We start from the raw sequence: 11,520 nt of genomic DNA on the forward strand, positions 1-11,520 counted from the left end.
ACCATATGATTCTGCAATCCCACTCCTGTGTATATATCCAGAGAAAACTAATTCAAAAAGATACATGCAACCAACATTCATTGCAGCATTATTTACAATAGCCAAGACATGGGAGCACCCTAAATGTCCATTGACAGATGAATGGATAAAGAAGCTGTGGTATATATATACAATGAAATATTTCTTGTTGCTTAGTCTCCTAGTCACGTTCAACTCTTTGTGACCCCATGAGCTGTAGCATGCCAGGCTCCTCTGTCTACGGGATTTCCAGATAAGAATACTGGACTGGGTTGGTATTTCCTTCTTCAGGGGATCTTCCCAACTCGGGGACTGAACCTGTGTCTCCTGCATTGGCAGGTGGATTCTCTACTGCTGAGCCACCAGGGAAACCCCATAACATCATATACTGATGGTATAGAAGCTAATCAAATTTTCTATAAAATTTAATACAAGAGAATTCAAATTTTCAAAATCACTTATTCATATACTTTCATTCTTCCAAGATTATACCCTAATTTGAAAAACATATTTGTGTAATGTGCCAGTAGATTAATTTTATTTTCTTATTTCTATATCATTAATGCCTTATTGCCCAGCTAGACCATACATTCTCTCATTCTAAAGCATACTCCAAATCCCATTGAGATGTGATTAGACATATGGAGAACTTATTTGTAAATTTTACCTGATAACAACTATCACTCAGCCATAAAAAATGAAATAATGCCATTTGCAGCAATATGGATAGACCTAGAGATGATCAAAATAAGTGAAGTAAGCCAGACAGAAAGACAAATATCATATGATGTCATCTATATGTGGAATCTTAAAAAAACAAAAACAAAACTTATTTCCCAAACAGAGACTCAGACACAGAAAACAAAGAAGGTTTGTTAAAAAAGGGGTTAAAGAAGGGGAAAGGTGGGGAGGGATAAATGAGGAGGTTGGAATTAACATATACATACTACTGTATATAAAAGAGGGAACCAACAAGAATCTACTGTACAGAGAACTATACTCAAAGTTTTGTAATAACCTAGAAGGGAAAAGCATCTTAAAAAGAATATATTCAACGTGAATCACTTTGCTGAACCCCTGACACTGCACGGCACTGTAACACAACATTGTAAATCAACTGTACTTCAACTTAAAAAATATAAATGCATATATAGCTGGTTTATAGAATTAAGATATTGCTATTATATATTCATTAAACAATATACCTTTGTATAAACAATATAAAAACAATATACCTATACCATTAAACAATATACCTGGCTCCTAAAACCCTTGGAATTCCTCTTATCCTCAGGTGATAAGAGAAAACAAGCTGTTTTTTGTTATGTTAATGCAGTGACTTTTGGACCTTAGGGATGGAGGCTGGTTGTCAGTGGAATCAGTCCTGGGATTAGAGGGTTTTGACTTTCAGTCCCATCCTCTGAACTCCTGGAAAGGGAGAGAGGGCTGGAGATTGAATGAGTTGCCAGTGGCCAGTGATTTATTTAGTAAACCTTGGAGTTTATTTAGTTGATCATTTATTCAGTTTTATGGAGGTAAGAAGGCTCCATGAAATCTCCAAAGGAGAGAATTTAGAGAGTTTTCAGGTTGGTGAACACGTCAAGTTTGGGTAGAGTGGTACATTCTGAGAGAGTGTGAAGCCCCACGTTCTTCCCCCACACCTTGCCCTGTGCATCTCTTCAGCTTGGCTGTTTCTGAGTTACATCCTTTTAGAATAAACCATTAATCTACTAAGTAACATGTTTTCTCTGAGTTTGGTGAGCTGCTCTAGCAAATTAATCAAACTCAAGGAGAGGGAGTGGATCGTGGGAACCTCTGACTTATAGTCAGAAATACAGGTGACAACCTGGACTTGTGGCCGGAGCATTAAGAACGAGGAGGGGGTCATGGGAACTTCTGATCTGTAGTCAGCGTGTGAGGAGCACAGATAACCGCCTGTCTTATGGGGGAGGAAGGGGCAGTCGTTATAAAACTGACCTCTCAGCCTGTGGAATCTGATGTCCTCTCAGATAGTGCCAGAAGTGAGTTAAGTTGTAGGAACCCCTGCTAGTGTCCTGAGCTTCGCTTGGTGATGTGGGGGAAAACCTTCCACCTCCACAATCACCACTGAACCGAGTGCTGTTCGCTGGTGTGGGGAAAGATGTCCACACGTTCGCTGACTGGAAGTGTTCTGTGTCACTGTGTCAGGAGGGTGAGAGGAAAAAAGAAATACAGGGGATGGACTGGGTTTCCCCTACATAGGGAGACTGAATGTCATTTTTCCTATTTATTGACTTTCTTGTTTGGCATTTATGTTTTTCTATTTCCGGCTTTCTCTTTGGTAAAGATGATACTGTGTTCTGTAGTGGGTAGAAGGCAAGCTCAGGAAAGAGGGAAGGAAAGTAATTCATCACTTTTTCTCATAGTAAATAGGCTCCTGAATCATTGAGAATATGAGTCACTTCCTACTTGTTTTCCTCACCCAATGTTTCCTCCACTGAAAGAATCAATGCGATACAAGTAGAAGAGAAGCCAAAGGATGAAGCCACCACTGCGTTCATGTTGTGACTATTTATAGTCAAATCTGGGCTTTCTTCCTCCCCAGCAGCATCCTCGAGCAGGTGATCTAACCTTTGTAAATTGAAATTTTATCTGCTATAAAATGAAGGTCTTCATGGCGGCTGATTGCAGGGCTATGTGAGGGTTAAATGAGCGCGAAGAGATCATAACCTGAGCTGTGTTCACAAACTGCTCAGTAAATGTCAGCTGTTATTCCTCACAGGACAGAACCCACCAAGCCTGCTCAGGCTGGAATGATCTCCAAGTTAAAGATGACCCAGAAATTCTTGATGTATTTGGAGATTCCAGTTTGGACATCTTTCTAACCAAATGGTGGGAAATTATACAAAACCCCCTGAGGGCTTCAAATCACACCAGGAAGTAACTGCCTCTGTCACAAACAGGGGGAAAAGGAAACCTTTGATCTGTAACAGAAGTGATATTTCATTGAGCCAGTTTTCTCCCTATAAGCTTTGAATCACAGTTGGTTGATGTTTCACAGGAAGTTAATGCTAACTCATAAGTAACTTAATAGACAAATGCTATGAACTGTAATAATAGAGAATTTAAAATACTCCATGCTGGATAATTTACTTGAGAAAAAATTCATGCCAGGCAGACTAAATAGTCAACCTTTTGAACTTCCCTCTCGCACATTATAGCAGACCTACTGTTTTTTCTTTTTTGGGCCTAAACTGTATCAGTATTTTGAAATGTTACTGGAGAAGCTTCTGACTACGTCTACTTCCCCTCACTTTTGATGCCTGACCAACTGTATGTCTGGCTGCTGCCTCATCCGCTTTACTGCTCTCCTAACAGCGTCCAGTGTCAGCTTTAAAACCAATGGATACTACTCGGTCCTCATAAGCTACTCATACTATTGCCCACATTACATGCTTTTCATATCATTTGTTCTTTTCACTTTGATTTTCTCTCCTTGTCACCACAAATCTCTAACCACTGCTTTGTTTTGCTGGAGTCTTCTCTTCTGTCATCTCTGTAGTGTTTTCAAGGTTGAATCCTTGGTCTGTTACTCTTTTCTGTTTTACTTATCCTTCTTAGATAATTTCATTTATCTACCATCAATGTGTCAATCACTCCTAAATCTGAATCTCCAGAGTTTAGACTCTAATTTTCAGACATATGTCTGACTACATATCCAAAGTGAACATCTGCACCTGAACCAGCCCATCAGAAATACATTCCTTCTCTTTATTTCTTATCTCGGCTTATGGACTCACCATCTCCCCATTCAACTGCAGCAGAAAGCCTAGGAATCCTTTGCTACTCTCTTGTCTTCATCCGTATCAAAGTCCAGTCAGATTTACTTCCTAGCATTTTTTTCCTTTCGATCTAAATGCCTGAGTGTTTACTGACACAGGCCTGTGTCTTTATTATTCCAATAACCTTCTAAATGTTTTCCACTCTTAGCTTTTAAATAATAACAAACCCTGAAATATCACTTACTACATTCCAATCTCTGTTCTGAGTGCTTTATTTATATTAACTCATTTAATTCCTAAGATAAGCCCCCAAAGCAGGTATTCTTATTATTGGCTTTTTACAGATAAGATCACTGAGGTGCAGAGAGGTTAAATAACTTGATCACAGAGCTGGTGGAGGCAAGATGTTAATCCAGGCAGTCAGGCTCCAGAGTCTATCCTCCTCTCTGCTATCAGAATAATCTATGCACAGGGAAGTTTATGTTGTTTGCCTGCCACCCATAGCCCGGAGCACAAAGCTTAATCTCTTCAATGGGGCGTAAAAGCTCTGTCTACCTGTTTTTACAGCTTCACTTGTCACTTCCCTTTTCACAGTATGTTCTAGCCACACTCACCTCATGCTATACTCTGGCATCAATCTCAGTAGCAACAATGGATTCTCTGTCTTTGCATAGCTACCACGCAACTTGGCATTCATTTTCTCTGTTCTCAAACTGACATATTTCTTAAACACACAGTTACGGATGCTGTAACAGTTCAATTTGTAAAAAGGGTATTGTGCCAGATAGAATTCCAAGATGCCTCCTGTTTCCCCCAGTTCCTGACCCTTGGTGTCCATGTACCTTCTCTGTTATTCAAATAAACACTAATCTGGGTATTACTATGAAGGGATTTTTTGGCAGATGTAACAGAAGTACCAAATCAGTTGACTTTGTAATAAGGAGATTGCCTTAGTGGGCTTAACTTAATCACATGAGCCCTTCAAAAGCAGATTTTTTTTTCCCCCTCAGCAGGAGGAAGTCAAGAGATTCAAAGTATGAGAAAGATTTGATGTGCTATCACTGGTTTGAAGATGGAGGAGGCCCCAGCAAGGACTGAGGAAAGCGTCTAGGAGGTGAAACTAGCCCCTCGCTGAAAGTCAGCATGGAAACAGGAACCTCAGTCCCCCAAAGACAAGGAATCACATTGTGCCACCAAGAATGAGCCTGGACTGTTTTTTAAATGCGAGATCACGTCATCTGTGAGTAAAAACTGCTTAATTTTTAACTTTTTTCATCGGAGTGAATTTTGTCTTTTTCTGCCTGATTTCCCTATCTAGAACTTCTAGTACAATGTCGAGTAGAAGAGGCAAAAGTGGAATTCTTTTGCAGAGAAACTTGTATCTAGTCTTTCCCCACTAGGTATGATGTTAGCTTTGCATTTTTTGTAGACGTCCTTTTCCAGTGGAGGAAGTTCCCTTTTCTTCCTCGTGTGCCTGTGTTTTGTTTTACTATGAAAGGATGTTGGATTTTGTGAAATGATTTTTCTTCATTGATTGAGGTCATCATGTGTTTTTCTTGTTTCTTGATATAACAGTAATTGATTTTGTGATGTTAAGGCTATTTCATTCCTGGGATATGTCTCACTTGGTCATAGGGTCTAACCTTTTTATATGCTGTGGATTCAGTTTGCTGGTACTATACTGAGGATTTTTGTGATTCATAAGGAGCATTGGTTTGTAGTTTTCATGTCTTTGTCTGGTTTTGGTATGATGATAGAATAGACCAAACAGAATTACATCAGAAATCAATAAAAGAATGAAATTTAGAAAATTCATAAATGTGTGGGAATTAAAACAGTTGTAAATAATCAATGGGTCAAAGATGAAATCACAATGAAATTTCATTAAAGATGAATGAAAAAAACACAACATGCTAATACATATGTGATGCAGCTAAAACAGTGCTTTGAGGGAAATACAATGCTTTAAACACATGTGAGAAATGAAAAAGAATCTCAGATCAGTAACCTAAACTTTTAAACTTAAGAAACTACAAAAGAACTAGACTAAACAAACCCAAACTAAACAGAAGAAAGGAAGTAATAGTGAATGAAAGTAACAGAATAGGAAAAATAAAGAGAAAATGGAAATCAATAAAACCAAAAATCGGTTGTTTGAAAAGATCAGCAGAATCTATAAACCTTTATTTATAGACTAATGATTTTGAAAAGGGTTCAAACTACTGAAATCAGCCTGAATAAGAGAACATCACTATCTGAGCCCTAATTTCCTCATCTGTAAAGTGAAAATTATAATATATGCCTCATCAAGTTGTTATAGACATTAAATGAGAAATTACTGACCATTGTGCTTGGAATGTAATAAGCATAATGGGTGAATATAATATGAAAGGTGGTTTCTGCCTTCCTCTTTTGTACTTCTGGTTTATTTTGTACCATTTTATTCTTTCCAAAATCTAGTTTAAAAATCAGAAGTGATTATTCATACTTGTTTAAATCTACTTCACTGCTTATCTTCAGTGCCTTCCATATTCTAATCCCAAATGACCTTTCCATTTATGAGTTGCAAATAATGTAGGGATTTGTTTTCAGATATTTATCTGTTTATTTTCCAGCTCTGGCTTTTCCTTTATTTTTGCTCTCTCACTGGTTCTCCGCAGATTGTTTTCCCCTCTAGCCCAAACCAGAGCAGAATGAATGAGTCAAGGCAATTCTTTTGTGAGTGAAAGGCAGAAACGTTTGGCTTCTGCTAGAAGGTCTGTTTTCTTACATAAACAGCTTTCAAACCTGTCTCTGTCCCCATACAACAAACATGTACACAAAGGTGTATATACCTTTCAGGCCCTCAAATCCTGCATCCTCCTCCAAATTTTCTTTCATGTCCAGTTTGAAGCTCAGTCCATTTCTGCATATGACTGCTATTAATTTATTCAATTATTTTGTCTTTTGATTTGTTTAATTGCTTCATGACCAAAGTCTTGCCAGAATGTGTATACCAGCATATCACTACAGTATTACCTTGGATTGAATTACAAACACCAAAAGAAAATGTTCAAAAATTTGAAAGATGTGAGTATGAAAGTAAACAATATTTCAGAGCGGGGTTAATAAAAGGAGTTTTTATGCAGTTTGTTCCTGTACCATTTTGTCTACAGCTTCTAAAATAAAAGTGAGTCATCTTTTAACAATGCCGTTCAGAAAACAGTAACTTAAGACAGCATCTGCAGAATACCCGCTGTAAAAGATTAGGCAATCAATGCACACACACATTTTCCCACTTCCTATCAAACAGCTTTGTCCTGTTTTTTTGTCAGGCATATTGGTATTTACATTTTTGAGGTTTATAGTGTTGACCTAAAAATAGAATGCCAGTTATTTCCCCAGCAAAAATGGGTGTATTCAAGATTTTTAAAATTGCATTTCGGAGCCTGCAACCATAGTGAGCCATGTGTAAGTCCCCAGACAACAAGGAGAGAGAACTCTTTTAAAGAGGGGAAAAGGAAGTTGGGAGGTTTGTAGTAGACAAAGGGTCTACTGGTGGAATTGAGAGTCCTAGGTATAGTGGCTTTTCATTGGCAGCACTGTGAGAGTGTCTCATCGGCTGAGCTCTTACCAGGCAAGAAGAGGAAGTCTTTCTTCTTCCGGTTGGCTATCACCATAGGGTATGAGAGCTCCTCCTTCTAGCCTCCTGACTTTATTTTCATTGAGGTTTCTGTTTAATTTTCACAAAAGTATATACCTTCTTAAACGGGCCTTTTAAAACCAAGCAACAAAATGTCTGCATCCCTTTGAGATGGAGGAGCCTGGTAGGCTACAGTCCATGAGGTTGCAAAGAGTCAGACACGACTGAGAGACTTCTTCATTTCACTTTGAGATGATAAATATATTTTTCAGCATTTATTCAATGGATGCATAGTATGATCTGTTGTATGGCTGTACCATAATTTATATAACCTGTGTGCTATTATAAAACATGTATGATATTTTCCATTTTTCTTACATAAGCAATATTCTGATCAGTTCTACAGCCAAATTATTGCTCAAATACTTAATTTTTTCCATCCTTTCTTCCTAAGTTTATGAAGATAAAACAAAGACAAATTTAAAAATTTTAAGTCTGGGTAGTCATTGGCTATCATATTGACGAAGCACATGGGAATTTCAATTAACGTATACTAATAATGTAGCTCACCTGTAACATTAAAATGTGACGTCTTTTCCCTCAGGCTTTTGAAAATTGCATTTAGATAACATCTGAAAAAGATACTCTATCAAACAGTGCTGTATATTACTAATTTCATTGTTGAGGCAGTTTTATGAAATCACTGCCCCCACAACACTGCTTTATGCTTTATTACCTTTTGACATAAACGACTACTTACAACAACTGAAAACGCTATGACAATGTCAGAACAGTCCTGGTTTCTACACATGCCTGGCTTTATAGACTCTAGCAGATCGTGAGGTTTCAAAGTGCGCTATCATTAAGAATTCCTAACACATATCTTTTTGAAATAATACATAATAATGACTTTTCCAAATATTTCATTTATTGACTATCGTACTCAAAATTATAAATCTGAACTTTTAATGTGCAGATTATTGTTCCCACAATTGCAGTATAATCCCACCCATTTTAGTGATGGCATTTTGTATGCTTAAAGAAAACATGATTGGAAGGCTCTGCATCTGTGTTATAAATACAGAGATTAGGAGAATCACTGTTAGCTAGTTAATACCTTTCATAGTATTTCCAAATAATAATGACTTCACAAAATGGGCTGAGGTTGGAATTTATTTTTAAGAGTCTACCTGAATATGTGCTTAGGTTAAGAGAGGCAGTGTGCATTAATATTTCAAAATGCTACCTTTCATACTTGTCTAATTAAAAAAACCTCTTCACTGAATCTATCAAGTGGAGTGAAGTGTCTGTTTACTACTACCGTCTCCACATCACTGGCTTTCCTCTTCTATTTGGAAGAATTTAACAGAGAAGCAAATGCTATTATAAATATGCCATGGTTTGGCAAGGGATAGACAGTTAAACAAACATTCATTGAGATCCTAGTCTGTAGCCGGTGCTATCTAGGTACTAGAGGTTCCAAGATTAATGTTTTGTGGTTTCTGTCTTTGAGTTTACAATTTAGAGGGAGAAATAGTCACACAAACAGGTCATATCAATATGATAGTTTAAAAATAATATTCAGGCAGAAGAATTCAGAGTATTTGGGGAAACAAAGTATTGATCCTATCTGGCAAGATAAGAAATGCAATGCTTAAACTGAGTCTTCCCAGTCAAAAGCTAGCTACATAGAGGGCAGTCTATGCAGCTAGATGGACAGGAGTGTTTTCCGCTTGGTTTTATTTAGTGCCATCTTGGCCAGTGGGCTGAGTGCAGTTGTTCAGACTGTGCCTTTATGTTCAGCCCATGCTGCTCTGACGCACACTCTTATACCATTTTGCAATTCGTCTGCATAGCGGAGGCACTTTTATGTAATTTCTCCATCCACAGAGTTGTCTTTTTTTTATGTTTGTTCAATCAGAAGAGCTGCTTTTCTTGTGATTTTACAAAGGTGTTATATTTTAGCTTTGTACTGTTGGTCAGAGAGCAAGGCTTGCTCTTCATATCATCTTTAACTCATGAGTTTGCTAAGCATCTAACAGTCCCTTGTCTTCTCTTCTGAAAGCTTCCAGGCATCCTGAGTTTGCTCCCTGTGGGCTATCAACAGCTAGTGAACTGGAAAAGCGAATGGAGAGGCTGGTCTGCACCCCGGGCTGTCTCTCTGGTCTAGATCAAAGTCAATACAGACAAAGAGAAAGGTGGACAACTGGCTGACCACTGAGGGAGTGGATCTCAAAGGAAACAACTGCACACCGAGTTAGTTTCCAGAAAAGTGGGCTCCCAGGGGCTCAAGTTTTCTCTGCTCTCTTCTCATTTCTGCCTGGTGCCTCCCTATCTTTTTATTCCTTCCTTCCATCTGGTTGCTTCTATAGACTCTGCTAGTGGAAAACTTACACTGCCATAGGCTCCGAATCTCTTTCTCCAGCGTTGTTCTCAGGGTTTGTTTAGCTTTCTGCAGCTGGTGATTTATGACTGTCTATCCCTGTGCAGACCTGAGAGATGGAAGGGACCAGTAAGTTCAGAGAAGGTGTAGATGGAGGGAAAAAACAGGTTAAAATCTAGAAATACATATGCTATCACATGTGTATATGCTGGAAATCACTAAAGAACTTTTAGGGAACACCCAGGGTAGTGGCCAGTATATATAGCCTTGTTATACGACTTCTTTGTTCAGGTAAAATCAATCTTTGAGAATGAGGTTGAGTACTGGTACTGATCGGTGTCCCAGTACAATATCAAAACTCCAATAAGCAGGGAGATGCGCTTGGGCAGCTCTTGACTATCTTTGAAGTCGCTGAGCAAATATTAACTCTGTAGATAGTAAAAGGTGATGGTAAATAGTTTAAATTCCTTTTCTTCTCTTTGGGGGAGAGATAAGGAGCCCTTTAAGTGTATTCAAAAGCCTTTAAAATTCTTATTCAGTATTTCTGAGGCTCTCTGAGGAAAGACTGCAACCTGGGAAGCATGACTTTGAACAGAAGTTGTGTGATCTTTGGGGAAGTCCCAACCCAGCAAAGTCCTGCTTTACATAGAAGTTAGACCCGAAAATCTGATCCCTAGCCAAGAAAACCAGCAGTGATTGTTCAGCGGCAATCAATTGACAAAATACATTTTGGAGAGGAAAAGTGCTGGGGATAGAATTATCTGGACAAGTTAGGCAGTGAGTTAATTTGATCAAGTCTCCAGGAAGAGGTGGGTATTGACATGTAACCATGACCTAGAGAGATTGCACCCACCTACTCTAAGGAGCAGTATCTGTTCAAAGTGATATTTGGCAAGATGATCAAAAGCCCACAGACACTCTGCCATTACCCTCTACACAGCTTTATGGCGATGTTTCCTAAGTGTAGGTTGAGGACCACTGGGATCAGAGACTCCTGGGGTACTGTAAAATGTCCAGTTCCCGGATGCTACCCTGACTTGACGGCACCAATATCTTAGAGTGAGAGTCAAGAAATTGGCTATGTTTTTAATGACCCTGAGTAAATCCTAGGTCTATCATTTAAGAATCATTGACTTACAGAATACTATGTGTTGTACGTAATACTAACAGGCAAAATTGTGGGAGTCTGTCTCCACAGAGAAGCTACAGAAATAAGCTTGAAGATGTAAAATTCCATGATACGCACGTACCTCTTCTGTCGAGATACATTGCTACTTAGAAGTTAGAGTGCTCCTGCCAAGCCCATGTGCTTCTCATTTAGGTTTTTCCTCCTTTAAAAATAATTAGAGAATTTTTTTAATGGATGAACTGGGAGTGGATGGGTGGGGAGGGAAGGGGAAAAAAGTCTGATGTTCACAGAGTAGCCTGTTGATAATTAAAGTGATAAATGTGGGTAAGTAAGTTGGACTGAATATTATCATATTGTGCTGTAAAGTGTTGAAGCACCAGCTCCTTGGGGAAAAAGTCCTGGTTTAGAAGTTGCTTATTTTTGTGTTATAAATACTTCCAGATCCATCCATTTCAACCTACCAATGCTTTAACAGCCAGTTAGCAAAGTTCCTAAAATTTTAATATCAGTTTTTATGAACCATCCCTGGTGGCTCAGTGGTAAAGAATCTGCCTGCCAATGCAAGAGATGTGGGTCTGATCTCTGGGTGGAGAAGATCCTCTGGAGA

This window comes from Muntiacus reevesi, chromosome 1 (genome assembly GCF_963930625.1).
Source record: "Muntiacus reevesi chromosome 1, mMunRee1.1, whole genome shotgun sequence".
In the NCBI taxonomy this organism is placed as follows: Eukaryota; Metazoa; Chordata; class Mammalia; order Artiodactyla; family Cervidae; genus Muntiacus; species Muntiacus reevesi.